The sequence below is a fragment of the Rattus norvegicus genome, chromosome 1, assembly GCF_036323735.1.
Source record: "Rattus norvegicus strain BN/NHsdMcwi chromosome 1, GRCr8, whole genome shotgun sequence".
Taxonomy (NCBI): domain Eukaryota; kingdom Metazoa; phylum Chordata; class Mammalia; order Rodentia; family Muridae; genus Rattus; species Rattus norvegicus.
Genome location: NC_086019.1, coordinates 142,180,118 through 142,203,564, shown reverse-complemented (window position 1 = coordinate 142,203,564; position 23,447 = coordinate 142,180,118). Strand labels below are relative to the sequence as shown.

Below are 23,447 nucleotides of genomic sequence, written 5' to 3'. Positions count from 1 at the left end.
ACCTTGAATCCCAGGAGACAGAGGCAAGCAGATCTCGGAGTTCAAGGCCAGCCTGGGATAGAGCAAGTCCCAAGTAAAAACAGCTTAGGTCCAGGCATGGTGGTACACACCTTTAATCTGGGCCACACCTTCTGCTGGAGGCCTACATAAGGACGATGGAAGAAGGAAGGCTTCCTTCTCTGCCTGCTTGCACTCACTTGCCAGAGCATCTGTTGGAACCTAATTCTTCAGGATTCCAGCTTCTACAGGAGACCAACTGAAACACCCAGCCTCGTGGGACTGAGCGACTACGAGATTCTTGGACTTCCCATCCACAGCTGCCCATTGTTGGGTTATCTGGACTGCAGACTGTAAGTCATTTCAATAGTTTGTTGTGTGAGTCTAGAGAACCCTGACTAATGCAGGAGTCATTTACCATGCGTGAATAGGTGCTGGCACTGTGAGTTGATTGAAACAGGGCTTACTTATCTGGCAAGCATAGCCTAGGCGGGCGACTCCAGTCCCAGCCCTTGAGAAATGCAGACAGGATGGAAAGTTTGAAGGCATTCTCAGCTACGTAGTGAATTTCAGGCCAGCCTTAAATAACTGCCTTGAAAACAAACGCTAACAACAACAGCAACAACAACAATAACAAAACAAAACAAAAAAACAAAGAAACAAAGAAACAAACAAAACAAACTAGAAAGGCATCTGTCTATAGCTCTCTGTCCATCCATCCATCCATCTATCCATCCATCCATCCTTCCATTCTTCCTTCCTTTTTCTAGGATCTAATCAAGGTTTAACCATTTTGCCCTCTCATGGGCTGAGGGCTCCAGGCACACACAAGTTGCATAGATGTAAATTATGCAAAAACACCCAGAGAGATAAATTATTGCGTCAAATTACATATTTTTAAATCAAAAGGAGTTATTAAACTACCCCTAAATAGCTTTCTGGCAAGCCAGGGAATGGTACACAGCAGCTCATCCCGTCTAGTTGTGGTGGCAGTGGTATGCTGAGGTGCCAGGGTCTACCTCACAGGGGAAACTGCATCTGCATAAGCTCTGCTGCTGCTGCTGCTGCTGCTAGGATTGCCTCCTTTAAGGTGAGTTCCGTCAGTTGCCAAGTGGAGGAAACTGATCCTCAAACAATATTTCAGCCATATTGCTTGCCTGAGGGTCATATACATCTAAAAGAGAGAGAGAGAGAGAGAGAGAGAGAGAGAGATGGCACTATCATGTTCTAGAATCATCAAGACCCAAGCTTCTGAGGGCAGAGCACATCAAACCTAGAAAACATCATTTCATCTTAATTCGAGACTGTAAGCACTGTTGGAGTTAAGGGCGCCATGTTTTCCTATGAAGTTACACTTTCTTGTCCAACGGTTTGGGGGATACGGGCTCTTCCCACTCACTGTGTGACTAAAAGCAGCATGTTTATAAGAAAACAGTGGACAGGCTTGTTGTTTTGTGTTGTTTTAAGCATACTGTAGTTATTGGCTTCCTTAATATATGTAATACATAGATTTTTTTTAGGATTATTTTTACCATTTCTAACCAAACGTACTACATGTCTGTATAACTTATTGCGATGACCCACTTGTGTAAATCCTTAAGCAAATAGGGACAAATATCAGGTTAATTGGTTTCTCGTTCTTTTTTTTTTCTTTTCTTTTTTTCGGAGTTGGGGACCGAACCCAGGGCCTTGTGCTTGCTAGGCAAGCGCTCTACCACTGAGCTAAATCCCCAACCCAATTGGTTTCTCTTTAAACACTGATAATGTGATGTTTCCCTCCCCAAACTCAGAACACAATGCAGCCTAGCCACACTGCTGGAAGGAGGAAGACAGGAAGTAAAGAGACTCTTCTGAAATAAAACGTTACTTTTAAAAAAGAAGGGTTTTTTTTTTTAAAAAATGTGCATTGGTGTTTTGCCTGCATGTATATCTGTAGGTGGGTGTTGGATCTTGGATTTATAGAACAGTCTGGTGTGTGCTGGGAATGGAACCCTCTGGAAGAGCAGCCAGTGCTCTTAAGTGCTGAGCCATCTCTTCAGCCCCTAAAAAAAATTAATCATTTATTGGGCTATTTCTTTTTGTTTGTCTGCTTGGCAGGGTCTCTCTCTCTCTCTTTTTTTTTTAAAGATTTATTTATTATATGAGTACACTGTAGCTGTCTTCAGACACACCAGAAGAGGGCATCAGATCTCTTTACAGATGGTTGTGAGCCACCATGTGGTTGCTGGGAATTGAACTCAGGACCTCTGGAAGAAAAGGCAGAGATCTTAACCGCTGAGCCATCACTCCAGCCCCTACCATTAAAGATCTTATTGACTATATTCAGACTCGGAAGTAGATGCTCTCAGCAAGGACAGCCTGCGTCTCTTGATAACCTGTTCCTTGTGATTCTCTTTGGTTTTCTTCCATTTTCTTGGTCAAAGGTCTAGCACATCCTGCAGCCTCCTGATTTTTCTTAGAGCAATGTATCAGGGCCTGTGCCGCAGGACCTGTCAGGTATTAAGACGCTAAACCTTGGGGACTTTGGCCCTGGGGGGTCTTACCTTGTTTGTTTAAGGGCTTTCTGATAACACGCTGGCAGATGTCACCTTCTTTGGGGAGACTGAAAAGTTTTCAGATTCTGCAGCTCTTTAGGGTCTCAACTGCCGAGGCTCAGTAGCATCTGTCAGTCCAGGGATAGCCTTTTCTCCCTTTTTTTACAGTAACCATGTTGAGAACACTCAGGTTGGCAGCCACTACACATCCTCAAACAGATTTGTAATTCCCCTCTCCAGTTCTCATTGATCTATAACAAGAATTCCCCTTACTCGGAAGCACACATACTCTGCCGTGGGTCAAGACACTGTGCCTTATGGGAAAATCTTGTTTGCCGTTCCCGGCGTCGATTCAGATCACATAACCTTTCCGCTCTGCAGCTGGAACATCGACAGCGACGTCTGTGGTTGTTGCACATCGAAAACACCTTGACCGCATCATCCACTTCAAGGAGTTTTGGACAATTGGTGGCTAGGAGGACGATGTTCATCTTGGTGCAGCTGACCACCACGTAGGACATGGCAGGAAAAAACTCTACCTCCCTCTTCTGATGATGGCTAACATATTTGCCTTATTTAGGTGATTTCATTTTTTTTTTAATGTGTGTGAAGTTTAGACATGAGCTTCTTAAGGTTTTCTCTGTGTAGCCCTGGCTGTCCTGGAACTCACTGCAGAACAGGCTGGCCTTGAACTCAGAGATCTGCCTGCCTCTGCCTCCCGAGTGCTGGAGTTTAAAGGCGTGTGCCACCATCACCCCAATGCTTTGGATACCTTTTTTAAACATAAGAGGAAAGTATACAAATATCGATGCCTCCATCCCATCTTCTGTCTTTCCAGTCAGATGTGAATGCTAGCCTGAAGGCGAGCCCTGTCTGGCTGTTCATGTTACTAAACACTTACCGCTTGGATACTTACCTAGAGTAGTCTACGTTAATATTATGTGCTGCTTGTCTGTTTGTTTGTTTATCTAGCTGTTTGTTTATTTATTCTGAGATGAGGTCTGGCTGTGTTTTCTAAACCAGCCTGAAACTCTCAATCCTCCTGTCTCTGCCTCTCTCATGCTGGGATCAGAGGTGTGTGCCCTCATGACTGGCTTTGGCCTTACTTTTTATTTTAACACTACAACTTTGGGCTTCCTATAACATGGTAGCTCCTGTATGTTCAAGTTCACTTCTAAGATCCAGAGTTCATTGATCACTCTATTTTTGCCCCTGACTATTTCGTTGCCTAAGTAGGAAGCTATTTCTGTGTCTAAATCGTTTATAAGCAGTGCTACAATGAGCACCTTGCTTCTAGAATGCTGCACAGAGGATAACGTCATTCCAGGTGCCAAGGTTCAGACATCAGCTTCGTAAGTGGATGGACCACTAAGGAGATCTGCTGGATCTTAACTGCTGAACCATCTCTCCAGCCTGTTACAATGTTTTATGTTACGTTGCCTCTATGGCTGGTCAGTTTGGGTACCATTTAATTATTTCCTTATTTTTGAAACAGGGTCTTATGTATCCTCGGTCACACAATGTAGCCAAGGATGACCTTGAGCTCCTCCTATCTCTGCCTGCCAAGCATCCTGGGATCACTACAGCTGCCCATCGTCAAAGTCTGGCTTCTTGTGATACTAGGCAATGAACCTGGGGATTTGTGCACACTAGGCAAGCGCTCTACGAAGTGAGCTACATCTGAGGGCTCCCTAGGCATCTTTTATAATATTGTTGTCCTTTTGGGCATCCTCTGCTATGGATTGAATGCCTGTAACCTTTACTGCGTTTTCAATACTCTTGGAGCTGGAGAGATGGATTAGCAGTTAAGAGAGGCTATCACTCTGATAAAAGACTTGAATTTGTTCCCAGAATCCATGTTCGGCAGCTTTTAGGTCCAGCTCCAGAGGATGGAACAGTCTCCTCCGAATCCCATGGGCGCTGGCACTCAAGCGCACACACCCCGCCCTCCCAATATACATAATTAACAATAGTAAGACTTAAAACAATCAATACTTTCTCTTTCTTATCAATTTTACTAGTGTTTTGGGTATTGTAACTATTAACTTCTTGTTGAAGATAAGCTTTGCAAGTTTTTTTCCCCAGTGTGTTGACTTGAGTTTTACCTTAGTTTATGCATTTTCTTAGGTTTTTATGTTATTGACTTTATCTTTTTTTATTTGTGTCTTATTTAAATTTAAAACCCATTCTCTGTTAGTGAGGCATGGTAGTACACACTGTAATCTCAGTACTCGGGAAGCTGGGGGAGGGGATGGAAAACACAGGGACAGTGGGACAGCCTGGGCTATGCCATGAGATTTTTTTTTTTTAAAGACAGGAGGAGAGAAAAGGCAAGGAATATAGAAAGCAAAAGAGGAGGAAAGAGAGAGGAAGAGCTAGCAAGGAGGGAGCTCTGCTATTCTGGAGATGTGGTCTGACCATCCTGTTACACTGCCCTTACACTACTTAGCTAAAGCAGTTCTCTGGCCTTAGCTTCCCAAGCATCTGTTACCCACACACCCAGGAGCAGTGGGGTTTTTATTTTTTTAAGATTTAGTTTATTTATAAGAGTACATTGTAGCTGTTTTCAGACACATCAGAAGAGACCATCGGATCCCATTACAGATAATTATGAACCACCATGTGGTTGCTGGGAATTGAACTCAGGACCTCTGGAAGAACATTTTAACTGTTGAGCCATCTCTCCAGCCCTGGATTTCTATCTTTTAAATCACCTTACATGTCAAAAACTTAACCTAAGACTTAGCAAAGAGGTTGTAGGGACGGCTCAGCAGTTAAGAGCATGTACTGTTCTTCTATAGGACCCAGGTTTGAGTCCCAGCACCGATGTTGGGTGGGTCACACCTGTCTATAACCCCAGCTTTAAGGTGTCTAACTCTAAGGTATCACACACACTTATTTAAAAAAAATCAAACTAGAACAAAGACTTGAACAGACACCTCACCAGAGCAGCGATCCCTGTTATCAGTTGACTTTAGACCTTATGTCTGAGAAACATCAATTAAAACAGCAGTATCCTCAGACTTACTGGCCAGCCACTCTAGCAATTGACCAGCTTTAACTTCAATGAGAAACCCTGTCTCAAAAAGTCAAATCCTGAACAGAGATCATGGAAGACACTGTACATAAACCTCTGGCCTCCATACAAACATATACATGTGTAGCAGTATGTACACATAAACACACACACACACACACACACACACACACACACACACACACACACACACACTCAAACATGGAGAGAGAGGGAAAAGCAAAGCTTGTGGTAAGGTTGTCACCTGTGTGTGTGGTCATGGATTTCCCCCAAATGGATCATGTGGTGTTTAACTTCTAGTTCATTGCCTGTGTCCCCCCAGCCTGTCTGTCTGCTTTGTTCAGTGCATTACCAGCCCACAGCCATACCAGGCATACACTCCTGTTGACAGACATTTGTTATCAAATGGATGAACAGGGCAAGAATTCTGTAAGGTCCATCTCAGAAGCACAGGCACGGTCTTAGTGATGGTGGATTCAGAACTGCGCAGATCTCAGATTGGTCCACATGATGACTGAACTAGATGCTGTGCTAAATGTGTTTTCGAGCCCGGCATGGTGCTGAACCCTGTAAACCCAGCACTCAGGGGAGGGACAGAGGCAGGAGGAGCAGGAATTCAAGGTCAATCCTCAAATGTAGCAAATATGTAGCAAGTCTGAGGCCAGCCTGGGCTACATGACCCTCTGACAAAAAAAAAAAAAATCCAGAAAACATAGGAAAGAAAGAAAACTCAGTTCTATGAATGAGAGCTCTGGAGAAGAGATAGGGCGTGGAGATCGAGTTAGTGTCCTTTCTTCTCATGGACATGAGGTTGCATAGCAAGTTTTGAGAGAAACCCATAGTTTTTCTTAAAGAGACAACAGCAGGTAGCCTGGACATCTATCTCTCCTCAACAGAATAAAATCCTTAAGTGGCTGAGTCATTTCCCAGAGTGAGGATATTGCTCAGGAAACAAAGGTTACCTAAGGCACTATTAAATTTGGATTTTCTGACTCTTCTTGCTATAATCTTTTTTCTTCTGACTACTTGGTCCAATTTCTCTTTCTCTTTCCTTTTAAAATCTCTTCACATTTAAATAATAATTGCAAGAACAGTAGAAAGAATCAATGTCTATTTCTCTTCCGATGTGTCAATGGTGTGATGTTCTTCTATTGACATAGCTGATGGCAAATATTATCAGGAGGAGATGGTGGGTCTTACAGAAGACATCTGGGTCTTACACAGGAGAAGAGGCGTTGTATTTTTTTCAGTCCACCAGTTCTGGGTGTCCATAAGTTTGCTGTCTTACTGCTCTGGCTGTTGTTTGCCTTGAACACTTGGTTAGAGTGGTCCTGACGTGTTTCTCTACTAGAAAACCACCACTGACACCTTTGTGATCGATACCAGATGCTTTTAAAAATTACATTTTGTCTGTCTGTTTGTTTGTGTGCGGGTGTGTGGACCCATGCTTTGGTGCATTTGCGGGGCTTGATTCTCTCCTTCTATTATGTGCATCTTCTGGTATGGGATGGGGAGATGGAAGGAAGGGAGAGATCAAACTAGAATCTTCAGATTTATTGGCAAGCGTCTTCTATCTGCTGAGCCAGGCCCTTGGAGAGATGATCCCAGGTATACTATCCAGCATCCTTATCAACTTTTGTCCCCTGATTTTAGCTACAGGAGACATTCGATTTCCTAAGGCAATATTTTACTTATAGGTTCCATATAAAATATAGTCTCAGGCTCAGTTTGCCGAGGACAACTGTGAAATCGTTTTTACTTTTAGCATGCAGGGTCCCTTCCGACCCAGAGATAGAATCTGCTCAACGGTGTCTTTCTCCTATGATTTTTATGTACATCAGGTAAAGTTCATCTGGTTCCTGTTCCTCAGAGGTGCCTTGCTCTCTCGGTAGACAACATATGTCCTTAGCTTCTTCACTACCTTTCTCAAATATTTATTGTATCTATAACTACTGTTGATGTTTTTCTTCCCTATGTCAATGGTAGTATGACTTAAATACAGTCCTATGCCTTGTTTATGCTTTTGTATAACATATACCTTGGAGATCATTCCGTGTTAGTATATAGGATTAATTGGCCCTAATGGCAGCAGAGCCTCTTTTTTAGGAAGGATTCCCCTGGAAGTTACCAGTTTCCCCTGTTCAGTTAGTGTTCCATTAGCTTTCAGTCTTTTGGGGTCAATGGTGTGGCAATGCACTAGGCAGATGCCCTGGGCTGCGACAGATCACCTTCTGATAAAACCACCTTAAAGTTGAAAAACGTTATAGATGGAAAAGGCACCTAACGCACCTGATCTACTGACACTTTCGTTCAGCAGAGCGGCTTGCTCTGTTTCCCCGCGACTACAGACTGCATGCAGTTAACTAGCAGACGAAGCTTGCTACAGCTTCTCAGCATCACGAGATTCCATGTCCATATTTCCTGCCTAGGAGAAAAACCAAAATTCAGAGTATGGTGTCTTTAGGGGCAGGGGTGGGGTAGGCAGAGTTTTACAAAGCTCAGACTGGCTCCACCCTCACTGTGTAGCTGAGGATGACTTTGAACTTGTGAGCCTCCTCTTGCCTCCACCGAATCTGGGAGCATGCATGAGCACCTGCACACATACCCATGCACACAGAGACACACACAGAAACACACAGACAGACACACACACACACACACACACACACACACACACACAGACAAAACACATGAAGGAACAATTAATATAAAAAGATAGGGGAACTTCTGTGTGTGTATCACACACTTATAATCCCACATGTGTACTTCAAGTCCAACTAGACCTACATGAGAATCTATCTAAAAACAAAAAAACAAAAGACAGTGGTTCAGGGGAGCCAACACCGTCCAGAACTTTCTCAAACCTCTTAGCGGCATAGAGACTTATATTCAATAGCTACTAACTAGGCTCACTGGCCCTGGCACACTCACTCAAGGGTTCGTCTTTACTGTAGGATCATCCAGGTTGCCTAGCAACCAGCAGCAGGTCGAACTCTCACATGGTCTCCTTAAAGAACATGGCAAAGCTCTCCTTCCTGTTACAGTCCAAGAAGGACCTAATTAGTGTGAACCAGAATCAATGCTGGGAGAAGGAGGGACACAGGACGGTTGCAAAGTGTGAAGAGCACAGCCTGTCCTGCAAGGCGCACTTAGGGGCTGGCATGACAACAGCCATGACTTCTTAAAGGTCTGTGTATGAAAATCACCCACAGATAAATTCTCTTCATACTGCCTCTATGACAGAACATGGTACAGGGCCCAGCGGGGGGGGGGGGCTTTTGAGGCTCATGGCTGACCTACTGTGAAAATAATATAGGGTCTATAACCTGGACAAGGCTCCTGGGAGGTTGGGAGTCATGATGGATTTAAATTACTTAGCGCCTAAAAGGGTAACATGGCGATTTTGGAAATGCAGATTCAGAAGCAAGGAACATGTTCTTGTTTTTATGTAAGGTTTCTTAGAGACCAGCCTGGCCTTGAGCTCCATATGCAACTGAGAACGACCTTGATCTGAGCCTCCAGCCTCCTGAGCTGGATTACGGTCATGGTCATGACACTAGGTTATGTGGTGCTGAGGATTGAACCTAGGGCCCTCATGCATATTAGGCAAATGCTTAACCAAGTGAGCAGCATTCCCAGCCTAGGGGATGTTTGGAAATGAGGGGGCTTCACATGAAGTGTCTGTCTTGGGGAGTCATGGAGTACATGTAGCACAGACCTATGAGCCTGGGAAGAATGGGCACCGATGGGCCCGGTGCTTTTGATTCATTCATTAAGTGTGAGCAGGCTCTGAAATACCTCACTTCAGACGGCCTCATTCCCGAATGGGCCTAACTATTCAATGTGAGAGCAAAAGATCTGCCCTTGATCTCTTAGTGTGTTGGGCAGCTATAATAAAATACCCCCAAACTAGGTAGTGGATCAGCAATAGAAATGTTTCCCATAGTTCTCCAGGCAGAGAAATCATGATCAAAGTGCTGGCTGCTCTGACGTCTGGTGAGAGCCTCGTCCTGGTTCTTAGGTGTCTTCCTCTTCACAGCATCCTTATATAGCAGGGGGCCAGGTGGACTCTCACTGGTCTGGGACTGGGGATGTAACTCAAGTTACAGGATGCTTGTCTTGCGTGTTGGAAGCCTTGGATTTTGTCTGCCACACCACATAAAACTGGCCTTGGTGGCACATACTCTTAGTTCCGGCACTGGGCTACCCACAATCCCAGCAGTGGGCTATCTAGCAAGTCGGAGGCCAGCCTGGGCCACATATGACTCTATCTCAAAATGGGGAGAGGGTTCTTAAGCATATAGTTTAAATGACTGAGGATGTAGAACAGATGTAGTGTTGGCCTAGCATGTCTGAGGCCTTTAGGTTCAATCCCCAGGACTGAAAAAATAAAACAAAACAAAACATTACATACAAGCATAAGGTGTAATTTGTAATTTATAATGTTATCAGCCATGCACTGGTGACTTGGGCTCCTCCCTAAGCTCTCACAGATCTGAAGAACCATTGTCTGGGCTGGATACAACACACACACAGCAGACCCCCTTTTTTTCTGTATCATATCAGATCTTTATTGAAAGGGTTAAATGTATACATTAATGGCTTATGTGCAGCTGGACAGGACCTAATATGATTTGCTAACATAGGTACCAAGCTCTCTTCCTAAATACTATGGTTTCCAGAGAGCAGAAGAGGAGGGGATGTGGAGATTGTACCACAGATAAGCTTCAGAAGCCCAGCTTTTGAGATGATTAATGGTGCCCGGGCTGCTGCTCTGATTCAGTCTGATAGAAGAGAGGGGAGTCTTGTTTAAACTATCCCTGTTCCCGACCCACACTCTGTTATCTCAGCAAGGTCAGAATCAATCCACGCTTAAACTATTAAGGGGGGTGGGGGGGAGGGTGGCTCGCACAGGTCCCGCCCCACCACTTCACAGCTAGGGACACACATCTGACAAAGCCAAGAAGCAATTCCAAAGTGTTACCTGGGGACCTAGAAGGCTGCCTTACAACATTGGGGTTTAGGAAAAAACCCCTCTTTCTCCAGCAGGTGTTTTGGGACCCCTCCAGCCCTGACCTTTGAAGAGGTGGGCAAAGGAGGCCCAGGGTGGCTTGTCTGCAGAACAGAAGTGCCAGATGGCCAGGCAGGTGTGCCTGCTAACATAACAGCCTTATCAGATGCATGCAGGGCCCAGCCCCCACACAATCCTGATTATTGAAGGGGAAGGTGTCCCCTCTCCTCCCCCCTCCCCTCCTCCCAGGCTGAGCAGAGGACCATCCAGGTGGCTCTCAATTGTTTACTATTACTTTTTTTCCATCCACCTCTTGGTCCTTAGAACTTTGGCTGTCTCCTAAGCTCCGCACTCACAAACTGACTGGAAAAATGGGGCTACGGGAAAACCCCTTCCTGGCTGACCCAGAAAAACCAACAAGAGTCCTGTTAGGGTCCCTGGAGTGCCTGATCTCACTGAGGTCACACTGCATGGCTTTGGCATCCAACTTCTCTGTTCTCCTGGGCTAGACCTGGCCTCTGCCTTCTCGTCGATCACTTGAAAATGTTGTGTGGGTGCCAAGGGAAGCAATTGTAGATGGCCTTGCTTTTAGGAGGGGGACCAAAGTTCATGTCCAGTTGCTATAGTTATTAGATATCTATCACAAATATCAACGTGCTGTGGTTCAGGCCTACCCAACAATGTTGGGACAGCCCAGCTTTTCAGTGGATGTACCAAAGATGCTTGGGTTTTGTTTGTTTGTTTGGTTTGTTTTGGTTTTTTTTTTTTTTTTTTGCTGTTTGTTTTTGTTTTTGTGTTTTCATGTGTAGGCATTCACCTGGATCCCGCAGTCACAACCCCTCCCAGTATTCTAGCTCCCACCAGCTTCTGAACTGCTGAAGGGGAATACAAAGTTAGCTAGGCGGCACTGTGAACGCACACACTTTCCCCTTTCTCCCTTCTGGTTCTATTAAAGGGAGCGGCATATAGAAGGAAGTGGATAAGCTAGGAGCAGGGCCTCGGGGTGGGAGTGGGGTGTGCACTGAGGGCAGAAAGTTCTGGGCAATAGCGGGCAGAGGTTTGCTGAACGCTACGAATGCCGCAGTGGACCTTGTCACTTCCCCTAAAAGGTTCCAACTTTAGGCTGGTATAAAGAGCAACCCTCTGCCTCGTGTCTACTCCTGGAGAAGGTGCAAGAGCGAATTTGAGACAAAGCCATGAGCTCTAGGTGTGTCTGATACTGTGCTAAGGCCGTGGCTCAAAGCTGCACAGGAGGAGCTGTGGAAGTTCTCCAGTGAGCCCTGGGCCGGGGCTGGAACTCATGTCGCCTACCTTCTCTCCGCTTTTTTCTTTTTGAGCTGGTGTCACATGTATGCCATGCTGCCCTTGAATTTACCGTGCAGCTGAGCATGATCCTCTGGCCTCTACCTCCTGAGCGCTGGAACTGCAGGCATCTGCCGCCACAACTCAGTTTTATTCAGTGCTAAGGAGGCCCCTTACCACTGTGCTGTAGTCCCAGTTAGGACTCGGTATTTTAAAAATACTTCCGTTGAGTCCTTTTGGTCAGCCAAGATTGGGCACCACCCCCCTGACCCCTCCCACCCCCACCCCCGCACCCCTCACCTCCACCCCCGCACCATCCCCTACCCCCCACCCCCACGCACACCTTCTTTCTAGCACCAGGAAGTAGATGAATCAGCCAGCCCCCTGCCTGCTGCCCTAAGGGAAGCCTGCTAGGCAATCACAAAGGTTGCTAGGAGACCTCCCTCCAGAAGCCCTCTGACTCTAGCGTACCAGGATCACCTAGGATGCAGAACACCTTGAGCATTTGCTTCTCTGAATGGTGCTGTACTGAGGGAGAAGAGGATGTATCCGTACCGGGTATTGCAGTGTTTCTCCAGGGACCCTGCCTGCTCTTCCTGAGGACTAGCTCACAACTGTCACTCACAACCCTAAACTTCTGCAGTCTTCGGAGTCCTAGCAAGGACAACGGGCCGGTTCTCACACTTTTCTTCATAAGCAAATTCCCTCCACTATCCTGTATGTCAGGTCAACTGGATGTGGGGCCCTCTTGGTCTTCCTGTATCCTGTCCTCATCCCCACCTCTATAATCATATCTGGTCAGATAGATGGCTCAGTGCTTAGCATAACACGGGGTGCCTGGATTTCAGAATGGAAGAAAAGATCTGTCCTTGCTGAGACACTGTGTTCATGAATAGCTTGTTCTAAAGGAGAAGAGGAAATATATATTAATTATTATATATGTATATATGTGTATATACACACACATGTATATATATACACATACATTTTTCTCCAAATCTTCATCCTTTTACTGTTTAAAAATATCCCAAGCATATCTTAATCATTTTATTGATTATTGAAATAGAATAGGCAGTGAGGAAGATCCCAAGGGCTCTCTGGCTACCAAGCCTAGCCTAATCAGATCACTTCAGACCTGTGTGAGACTCTGCCTCAAAAAACCATGGTGGCAGCTCCTAAGGAATGACACTTGATGCTGTCCACCACGTACACATGTGTACATACATTGCTGGACTCCAAAAATCCAAAGCAACTGAAGCAGGCACAAGAGTCCAGCAAAGCAAGAATTTGATTTGAATTAGGGAGCGAAAGCTGACCAGCCAGGGACAAGAGCAGCAGAGACTTGGGAGCTGGCTGAGTCTTTGAACTTGTTCTCAGCGAGTATTTAAGCAGATGACAAAATTTTATTGTACTCGGGGCTGGTACTGATTGATCAGGGCCAAAGATCGGACTGGGAGCTGAACTGCCATCCGGAGCCAGAATGCTAGAGTTTTTAAGCCTGAAATCCACAAACATTTGTGTCAAGTTATCCCACCAATCCAGATTTAGAGGTAGATGACTTCCTTAGGAACATGTTTTTGTGGTACACTTTTATCCTGTCCCCATTGGTTGGGTTATTCAATGGTGGCAGGGTGACTTGCCAACCAGGATGTCAGTTACCCACTTGTCTCTTTCTGCCAAGCAGGATATCAGCTACCCAGAGAGGTCTTGGAAACTTAAATTTTATTTGACCCCATTTTTGTTCAAAATGGCTTCACTTTGGTTTCCTTCTTATAACGTGTACCCTTCTACAAACATCCACGCACATGGGCGCACACAAGCATGGAGATGTCTATCAAGTGAAAATAACTCTCACTCTTTTGCTCACTAGTTATAATCAGTCAACAGACCCCGCTCTAAATGTGCTGACATTTTATGACCCATGTGCTGTGTAACAATATTTGTATGACCTCCCAAATCTATTTGCTTAGGTCTTAATGTCCAATACACTGGTGGTTGAAGGTAATTAGGCCATGAAGGCAGCACCTGTGACCTTAGATGAAGATACAAGAGAACTTGATCCATTTACTCTCTGCCCTAGTGATGTTAGGTCATAACTGATAATTTCTAACTGAGGTCTATGCTTCCCCGCTTCCCTTTTCAGACTATGAGAGTCACTTCTGCCCCTGAAAGGAGCCACCTGCCCTCTTCCTTGGCTCTTTGCTATAAATGAATATGGTTTCCCTAAGGTCAGACCAAGCCTTTTTCTTTCTGTCTTTCTACAGCTGCTGTTAATCCTGAGATTCACTGGAAAAACCCAGTTCTACCATTTCGGGCTAAATTTAAAGCAAGCTTTTTAAAATATTAAGTACTGACCAAGAGATGGTCTTTGATCAGGACCACTCTCTGGAATTTTCCCAGTTGAGTTGCCCTGAGACATTTGTTGCAGGGGTTTATGAAGACAAACGTATAGGTCACCATATTTCCCCATGAAACTTTGTTACTTTCCAAGAACTACAGCTCCTAGCATTCCAGGAAGTTACCTGGTCCTTGGGCATGTAGGGCTCAAGGGTTAACTTTGGGCATTCCACTGCCTTTTTAAAAAAATTAATAATAACCAGGAAGAGGATCCAACCACAAATGAGATCTTGGCTTTGATTTTGATCTCAGGCTTTCCAGCCTCCAAAACTATAAGAAATAAATTTCTGGTGTTTAAGCTACCTTGCCTATGATACCTTGTTGTAGAGAGTCGAACTTAGACCATTGATGACTCTACCCTCACTTTTTCCTCTTGTCATGTTGTGATGTTTTACTCTCCTTGTCAACTTGACAAGATTTAGAAACACATAGGAGACCAGTTGACTCCTAAGAACTGACAACATTCCAGAAGGAGGTATTCTCCAACCCTGCCTTCAGTGATGAAGTTCCATCATTGCTAAAGGCTAATACGACATGCTTTCTCCGTATTTTCCCCTATGCGCATGCTCCATACCCAGTATGAAGTCCACATCCATGACCTGGTCCTCTGCTATTTCCATCCCATCTTAAAGGCAGCCATTCTGCATTCCCCTTCCCCCAATAAATCTCTTGCATGAGGTCTGTTGCATGGTGTGATTTTTGTGGCACTCCTTGGCCCGATGGTCAAGACACTCTTTCACAGCAAAACCCTTTCACTAGTGAGGCATGAGTCTGGCTGTGTCTGCTCTGTGCTTTCAGAGTTGGCAGACCCACCCCGAATGTGGCAACGCTATTCTGTATGATAGAGGCCTTGGCAGCATGAAAAGGGGAAAGAAAGATTTCAGAGCATCAACGTTCCCTGTTCTCTGCTTCCTACCACATTCAGTTACATTTTAAAATTGATTCGTTGTCTTCCTATGCAGCTTTGTTATTATTTTTATAGAGAGGGTCTCACGTAGCCCTGACTGGCCTCCAACTTGCTATATAGTCAAGGATGAACATGAGCTCTTGCTCTTCCTGCTTCTATATTCCAAGTGCTTGGATTACAGGCATGTGTCACCATGTTACATTTTTGTTAAAGCATTTGTTCCACTTTGTCACTTAGCTCGCCATAAACTCATAAAATAGAACCCATATTGTTGGCTTTGCTGGGTCTTTAATACGCCTTTTCCTGCTGTGGGATGTTTGGTTAGTCTGCACATTTGGTGCCCACAGTTCCACCTCCTTTGACTCGAGCCTGTGATTCCCAGACGGTTGGTGTTACCTTCCCTCAAGCTGTTTTGAGGTCACTTCAGCAATGTCTTTCAAAAATCTGTCTCTCAGAGTCTGCTACAATACCGAGAAGGTGTCTCAGATCTTGTGCCTTTTCACCTAAGGTCCCCCTCGTTAACCCCACATAGGTGCACCTCAGGCCTGATTAGAGGCCTCTCTTCTTGAACATTTGCTGTAACTGAGGACCATGTGGATGGCTCATCCCTGCTACATGTCCACAAGGCCCTGTGCTTTGTAATTAACACTTCCATGTATCTCCATCTCTTCTATGTTGTAAGTTGCTCACAGCTATATCCTCAGAAAATGAAAAATAAGATAAGAGGGGACAGAACAGGAGAAAATGTCCTGTGCCACCAAGTCCACAGTGCCTCTGGTGTCCTGCAGCCTATAGAGGGGAAAGTATATTAGTTCTAGCCTAGCCACTCCTGTTTGCTTCCCACCCCAAGAGCAGGTTCATACTCTGGGGGGCTCATAGGTGAGACATGGGGTAGTGTTTGGGGGAAGGTATAAACCTTTTTTGAGTGCCCAGATCAGTCCGCTGCCTCTGGTTCTCGGAGTTGCTCCCATTATAGGCAGCATTGATGCTGGTCTAGAGAGGACTATTTGTTCAGTCCTCATAAGAGAGGTGATTGCCAGTGCAGGAGAGGAAGAACTGCTGCCCACCATCCAGCCAGCTTGGCTGCCCTTTCCTGATAGCCTCTCTAGGTCTTATCAAATTTCAGTGTCTTCCAATTGCCTCTAATGTCATTGCATAGAAGAGAGCTTTTCCCTGCAGCAAGGGCTATTTTATGTTCCCTGCTCTTTGCCTCTTCAGCCCCAGCCTCTTCCTTTCCCTCCTTAAGCAGCAAGAGCCATCCTTACCCTGGAGTTCCTCTGGCTCCCCATCCCTGGCTGCTGTTGCTGCTGCTGCTGCTGCTGCTCCTCCTCCTCCTCCTCCTCCTTCTCCTCCTCCCCCTCCCCTCCTCCTCTTCTTCCTCTTCCTCTTTTTTTTTAAACAGAAGTTTTACAATCTATAATTTCTCTAAAGGTTTCTTCTGAAGCCAAACCCCCACCTGTGACATTTTATTTTAATATTAAATGTCGTATTCTGATTTTTCTTTCTTTTTACTGGATTTTTTAATTTACATTTCAAATGTTATCCCCTTTCTGGTTTCCCGACTATAACCCCCTATCCCCTCCCCCCTCCCCTTCCTCTATGAGGGTGTTCCTCCACCCAACCACCCACTCCTTCCAGCTTCCCTGTCTAACATTCCCCTACATTGGGAGGTCCAATCTTGGCAGACCAAGTGCTTCTCATTATTTCTCATCCTGTCCCTGAGATGGAGGGTCGGGGGAAGTCGCCAAAGTGCCCTGGGACCCAGGTTTAAGTAAAACTCTTCGCAGGATTCTCTAGAGACCTTGTTTCTACACTGCATCCTAGGTGGATCTAGAAATAGGATGAGCGCCAGGCTTCAAACTGGCTTCATTGGTCTGTCTTTCTGTCTAACAGGTGCCTGCTAAGCTGTTTATTATGACTTTTTGAGACAGGAAGTAAGCCAGATTGGCTTCCAACTTGTAGCATCCCTCTTGCCTCTGCCTCCCAGATGCCAAGATTACAAGTGTGACCCGCCATGCTGGTGTCCTAGTTAGCACTGTCAACTTGACCCTCCCTGGAGTCACCTGAAAAGGAAATTTCAGTGCACAGATCAGATTGGCCTGTGGGCATGTCTGTGGGGGATTGTCTTGATGATGAGTCCATCTAGGAGGACCCAGTCCATGGTAGGTGGTACCTTTCTTTGGGCAGGCCGTCCTAAGCTGTAAGTGGGAGACAGCTGAGTGTGAGCCCAAGTTAGCCAGCAAGAAGCATTTATCCATAGGTCTCACTTCAAATTCCTGTTGATTTTCTGTCTTGACTTTTCTCAATGATAAAATACAGCCCACAAGCAGAAATCAACCTTGCCCCTAGATTTGCTTTTGGTCATGGGGTTTATCACAGCAACTGAATGAAGGAAGCTAGAAGGCCTGCCACACCCCCTAATACACCTTAGAGGCACCAACCAATCAAAAGCCACTTAACACAGGTCATGGGTGAAACAAAGTCACACCCTTAATTTTAAGACTTGTTCTCCACTTTGGAGAAGTTTCAAATCTATCAGGGCGTGTAACTCTTTTTTTTTTTTTTTTTGGTTCTTTTTTTCGGAGCTGGGGACCGAACCCAGGGCCTTGCGCTTCCTAGGTAAAGGGCGTGTAACTCTTAAGAGTTCGGCCCAGCACTGTCAAAGGCAATGGTGCTTGCTACCTGCTTGAGATGAGGAAGGTGAGCCTTAGAGCGCTAGACCTCTCTCGTACCTCTGTCCAGCTCACTTCAGGAATACCAATCTGTGCTTCCTTCTCCAATGCTCTCTGCTTTGCATTTCAACGTCTTCTTTTCCACACCCCCTGTTAAGATAGAGCTCCTAGGCTGCCCTCAAATTGGAAACGCAGAAGAAAACCTTAAACGTTGGATTCTGTTTCCATCCTGTTGGGCGTGGGTACTGTGTACCACCACACTCAGTTTTACTAATGTGAAGGGTAGACTCAAAGTTTTGTGAATACTAGGCAAGCATTCTACAAATGGAGCCACCCCTCAGCCCCCTTCGTGTCTGTTTTGGAGCATTAGATTAAACAGTCATCTACCCACCTGCTTTGCTATATGCACCTCTGGTCTGTGCTTTCCACCTACTGGAGGAGGGCAGCTATCTGATGTTAGGTCCGAATCCCGGGGCAAATGGCTGAGGTGCTATTTAATGTATCAAAGTGGACCTAGCTGCCAGGTTCTCCCAGCATCCCTCAGTCCCTACCTGTTACGCTGATTACAACTGTTCCAGAGTCCTGCTGGTAAGCATATCCTACATCACCCTTCACCCCAACCCCTGTGAACTTTTCCAGCCCAGGATCTGAGCTGCCCTTTTCTATATAGTCCAGCCATTTTAGTTACCTGTCCCCTTTGTCTACTCTTTCCTCTCTTGGCTAATCTCTTGGTGGGCAGTTCCTCTCCTCTCCCCCATCTCATCACATGGCCAGGCTCATGTTCACTCTGGATTTTCCCAGAGTTCCCTGACTCTGACAATGCTCTTCCTTTGATCTATAATAAACCTCCTTCACCATACTTGGGGACAGCCACATCCTTCCTTCCTTTTTTATTTCTTTGTTTTTATTCATCTGCAAGTGTCCTTCCAAGCAGTCCTAAGGTAGGAATTATGACCTTCTCTCTCTTTTCTGCCTCCTCAGCCTAGCACAAAGCCTAGCTTCCAAAATTATGGACTGAGACGCCAAGAGGTGAAGTCACTGGCTGTTTGGAACCATGGTTGTGCGGCATGTTGGGGATAAGGAAAGGCTGCCTTCCAAGTAGATGGACTGCAAAGCAGGTTTTCTTGGGGACCAGTGGGTAAGGTACACCTTTACCAGCTCACGCATCCCTGGTCAGCCCCCAGGCTTGACTGAACCAGCATGGACTTAATTTCATTCCTAATGTTGTTAGGCTAAAGTTCCCATGTAAGGGATGGCAAGAGGGCAGCCTGTTCACATGCAGCTCAGCTTGGTACTAAAGTCCACGCTTCTCTTCTCTGACATGAGAGCAGAGACAATGGAACAACATGAACTGGGTCTCTCAGGCTGTCCAAATACCCAGAAATGAGCTCAAGCTGGACTATAGGATTTCCGGTGGATCCGGCATTTTTCAGGAAGCTGTGAAGCGGGTTCTCAGTTGCTACAAGGAGTCATTTCCCTTACCTCTGGCAGAAGGGACATATGGCTCCATTGACATATACTGGGGGCTGCATATCGAAACCCCTGCCAGCTTCCATGCTCCCCCAGGCCCTATTCACAGGTACCTATTATATATTTCAAAGCCTACACTGCTGTCCTGGTCCTTCTTATCCTCTCCTTATCCCCTCCCAGCTCCCTCCCAGATGCTCATTCTTGCTCCCACTTATTCTCTTAGTGTCTCCTGCCGTTCTAATCTCCATCTCTCACTAACTCACTATCACCCCTGTTCTCTCCAGTTCCCTCTCTTCTCCAGCCTTGGCTATGTCCAGTCTGCTGGCCGTGTGCAGTCTTCTCTCTCTCTCTCTCTCTCTCTCTCTCTCTCTCATTTTCAATAAAAAACTAAACCAAATCATGAAGCAGGTATATTGACAGTTTCTTTACTGTGATCCCTCCCTCAAATACAGCATTTTCCAGAGAAGTGTGTGTGTGTGTGTGTGTGTGTGTGAGAGAGAGAGAGAGAGAGAGACAGACAGACAGACAGACAGACAGAGAAAGACAGAGAGACAGAGAGACAGAGATAGAGAAATAGTATCTAGGGAAAGCAACTAATAAAATAATGAATGTCCTAAACCACTATTACCAGGGTCTCTTGTCCCTCATACCAGATATTATTCTCTGCACAGAACAAACAGAACAGAACTCATCTGCTTTTTCTAAGCATCAGTAAATAGAAGACATGGGATGAGGGTATCTGACAAAGGCCAAAGTCTCAGGGTCACTAAAGATAAGGCAAAGCAAATCAAGGGCAATGAGCACTGAGCAGAGAGGATGTGGGGAAGGAGTCTTCATACAGCTGACAACAATTTGTTTTGAAATCTGAAGGTGGTGCAACGGCAAGCAGAAGCCTGACATTTTCTGCAAATTGCAAAGAAGAGATGAGCCTTGCAAGGAAGAACGGGGCAGGCAAGCACAGCAGGGTCAAGTGTCTGGCTCTTCTAGAAAGACAAACAGTGCAAGAACCTCTTATCCATGGTTCCCATCTGCCCTCTGAGTGGTTCTTAATGCTTGAAGTGAGCAGGGTGGGGGTCAGGCCTTGGTGGGTCTCCCCTCCTCCCTGGGAGAGAGGACAGCGGTGAGATGGAAAGGAAGCAGAGATAGGGAGATCTGGGAGAGGAGGCCAGAGAGGTGCGTCTGTAAAATGGGGATAATGACACTGCTTCGCTGAGTCATCAAGGGGATTAAACATGATAATGTGGGTGAGGTAATTACAGAGGATCCAGCATCCTGCAAATGCTTACTAAATGGTGGTTGTGATTATTAGGACTCACAGACTTCTCAGGACTGTGGTGGTACCAAAATGCTGAGGAGAGAAGTAGGGAGAGGCAAGAAGCACTCAGCAGCCCCTCCTAGAGAGGGAGGAAGGACAAGAGACTCTTACCCTGCTGTTCCTGTCTGCCCTTGTGAGGCTAATGCAGGCTAAAAGCCTTGGCGGAAGATGAGAGCGAGCATGGAAAAGGTTGGCAAGTCCTTCAGGTCTCCTTGCCACCCCCTCCACCATTCCCGAGACTGGGGCATCTTCTGGGCACAGAGGAGGAAGCAGGAGGGATGTAGAGAACCATCGTGTCACCTGGTGTGTTTGAAGACCATCCTGCTGCCTGTTTCTACAAAAGGTTATGGTTTAGCATCTAGGAAATATTTACTGAGTGTCTGTGTACCTGGGATTGTGTTGGGCTTTGGGATAAGTAGCCTGAAAGGGGGTGGGGGTAGCAATCTTCTAGAAGGTGACATCATATTTAGCCAAAGAAAATATCCTATTCTGAGTCAGAACACCTGGTTACTTAGGCCATGGGAACGTTCTTGACATCTTTCTTTCTCTCACGCTGTTTATCCAATTCATTGTCACATCCTGAAGACTCCATCTTCTCTTTATCAAAAATCTAGACCACTTCTCACTCCTACCACCCTAATCCAGGTCGCCATCATCTCTTGGAACCTCTGAGATGGTCTTTGCTTTTAGCCTGCTCTCTCAGGCCCCCTCTCCTCATGGCAGCTAACATGAATCTCCCTAAAACACATGTCCTTATGCTGCTTCTCAACTCTAAGTATTCCCAAGACTCCTTGCCTTACTTTCTTATGAAAGCAAAGTCCCTACACTGACCTATAAGGTTGCCTTGGCCCTGGCTGCCTCTCTAGCCAGCCCCGTTGTACTCTGACAGCAGTAACATCTGCTAGAATGAAATGAAGCCCACTTCCTGGAAGAGGCAGGGAGCAAAGACAGTGTGGGCCTCCCCTACTGCTAGCAGACTTCCAGGAAGTATAGCACTGTGGTTTCCCCCCACTGGTCTCTGAATTAAATTGGCTAACAGCAAGACAGGCAATGAATGTTTTTAAGACATAATTATAGACAGAGTTTAAAGATGAATATAAACTTCACATAGAAAAACGTGCAATATGAACATCTTAATATATAAATAGCTCCTATAAGCCTGTCACTCAAAAACTGGGGAGATGATGTCAATGCAAAAAATAACTCACAGGAGAAAATTAAATGTCCTGAATGTATCTAGGAGGGAAAAAAAGAGCTTACCTCACCAGAAATCAGGGAGGCACACATTTGAACAGTAAGATGTTTTCTTTTGCTAATGCAACTGGCAAAAGTAAGAAAGGTTTATGATGTGGGGCTGGGGAGATGGCTCAGTAGATTAAGGTGCTTGCTTCCAATTCTGATGACCTGAGTTGAATCCTAGGGACCCATGGAGCAGGAGAGAAACTACTCCTGCAAGTTGTCCTCTCATTGTGGCACATAAACTCACACACAGAGACAGACAGACGATACAAATAAATGTGATACAGTTTTAAAAAGATTTGTGATATAAAGAATGAGCAAGAACTATTGAAATGAGAGTGCGAATTGGCTCAATCTTTTTGTAATTAACACACTCAATTAAGGCTGTTATCCTGGCTACAACCGTATCTCTGGGGGAAAATTTTGTGGTTTTGTTTAAGCATAAATAAAGTGCACATGTAAGCCATCTATTCATTTTCTACGCTGTGCAGCCTGCTGTGGGCTCAGTGCTGATGGTCAGCTGGGCTGTTCTTTCCGTGTTGCTTTCGTTTTTTTCCACAATGGCTCTTGGAAGAAATGTGCATGATCTCAGCACAGTAAGATTTCATAGGCATCAGGGACCAGTAACTTCTGGAAGCTGCCGGGCAGTGCCTGCTTTGTTTCCTTGTTTTTCCTGTAACCAATGTTGGGGGTCTGGCCCTGGAATCTTCTCCATTCCCCATTGATAAAACCTCTGGGTTCCTGCCAGTTTCCCTTAATTTTGACATATCTGACAGATTTTTGTCCTCTTTTTGATGCTCTTGTGTTTCACTAGAAGTTGAGGGTAGCCCTGACATTGAGTAGCAGATAGCTATCACTTCCAAAGGCAGCATCGAGGGAATGCGCTAAAGCTTTGATTAAATGTCTAATTTAAAAAATGTTATCTATATACTTCAGACAGGTTCTCAAGTGTCCCAGATTATGTACCCGAGAAGGACCTTGAACTTCTAATCCTCCTGCAGTATTTTGTCTTCAGAATACTGGGGTTAAAGGAATGCACCCCCATCTTGCCCTGTTTATGTGGTGCCAGGGATTGAACCTGGGGTTGTAGGTGCTAGGCAAACACCCTGCCAACTGCGCTACGTCACCAGGCATATTTCCTAACTCTGGGCCTAGTAACTTTGTTAATAATGGTGTTTATAACCAAAAAACACTCATCGAAAAGGAAGTGTTTAACAATGAAAACTAGAAGAAAACTTTCAGTTTCTCTTTTTTCCTTTCCCTCCTTTCTTTTTCCACTTTCTCTTTCTTTCTTCCCTTCCCTTCCCTTCCCTCTCTCCCTCCTTCTCTCCCTCCCTCCCTCCCCTTTCTCTCTTTCTTTCTCTCTCTCTTTCTTTCTTTCTTTCTTTCTTTCTTTCTTTCTTTCTTTCTTTCTTTCTTTCTTAGAGGGTCTTATGTGGTTCCTGTTATCCCTCACTCTATTAGAAGATATCCTCCTGCCATGCTTGGTTTATGTAGTGTTGGAGATCCAACTCAGGGTTATGCACATGTTAGGTAAGCTTTCTGCCAGCTGAACTATGTCCCTAG

The 23,447-nt window shown here is 45.4% G+C and overlaps 1 long non-coding RNA gene across 1 annotated transcript; it reads right to left on the bottom strand.

The window, feature by feature from the left end:
• Positions 1-758: 758 nt before the first annotated feature.
• LOC120099862 (uncharacterized) lies at positions 759-12,139 on the bottom strand. The gene is made up of 2 exons (XR_005499255.2): positions 7,858-12,139; positions 759-1,171 (listed from the first exon to the last, which is right to left on the bottom strand). It is a non-coding gene; the product is annotated as an uncharacterized LOC120099862 (long non-coding RNA).
• Positions 12,140-23,447: the final 11,308 nt, after the last annotated feature.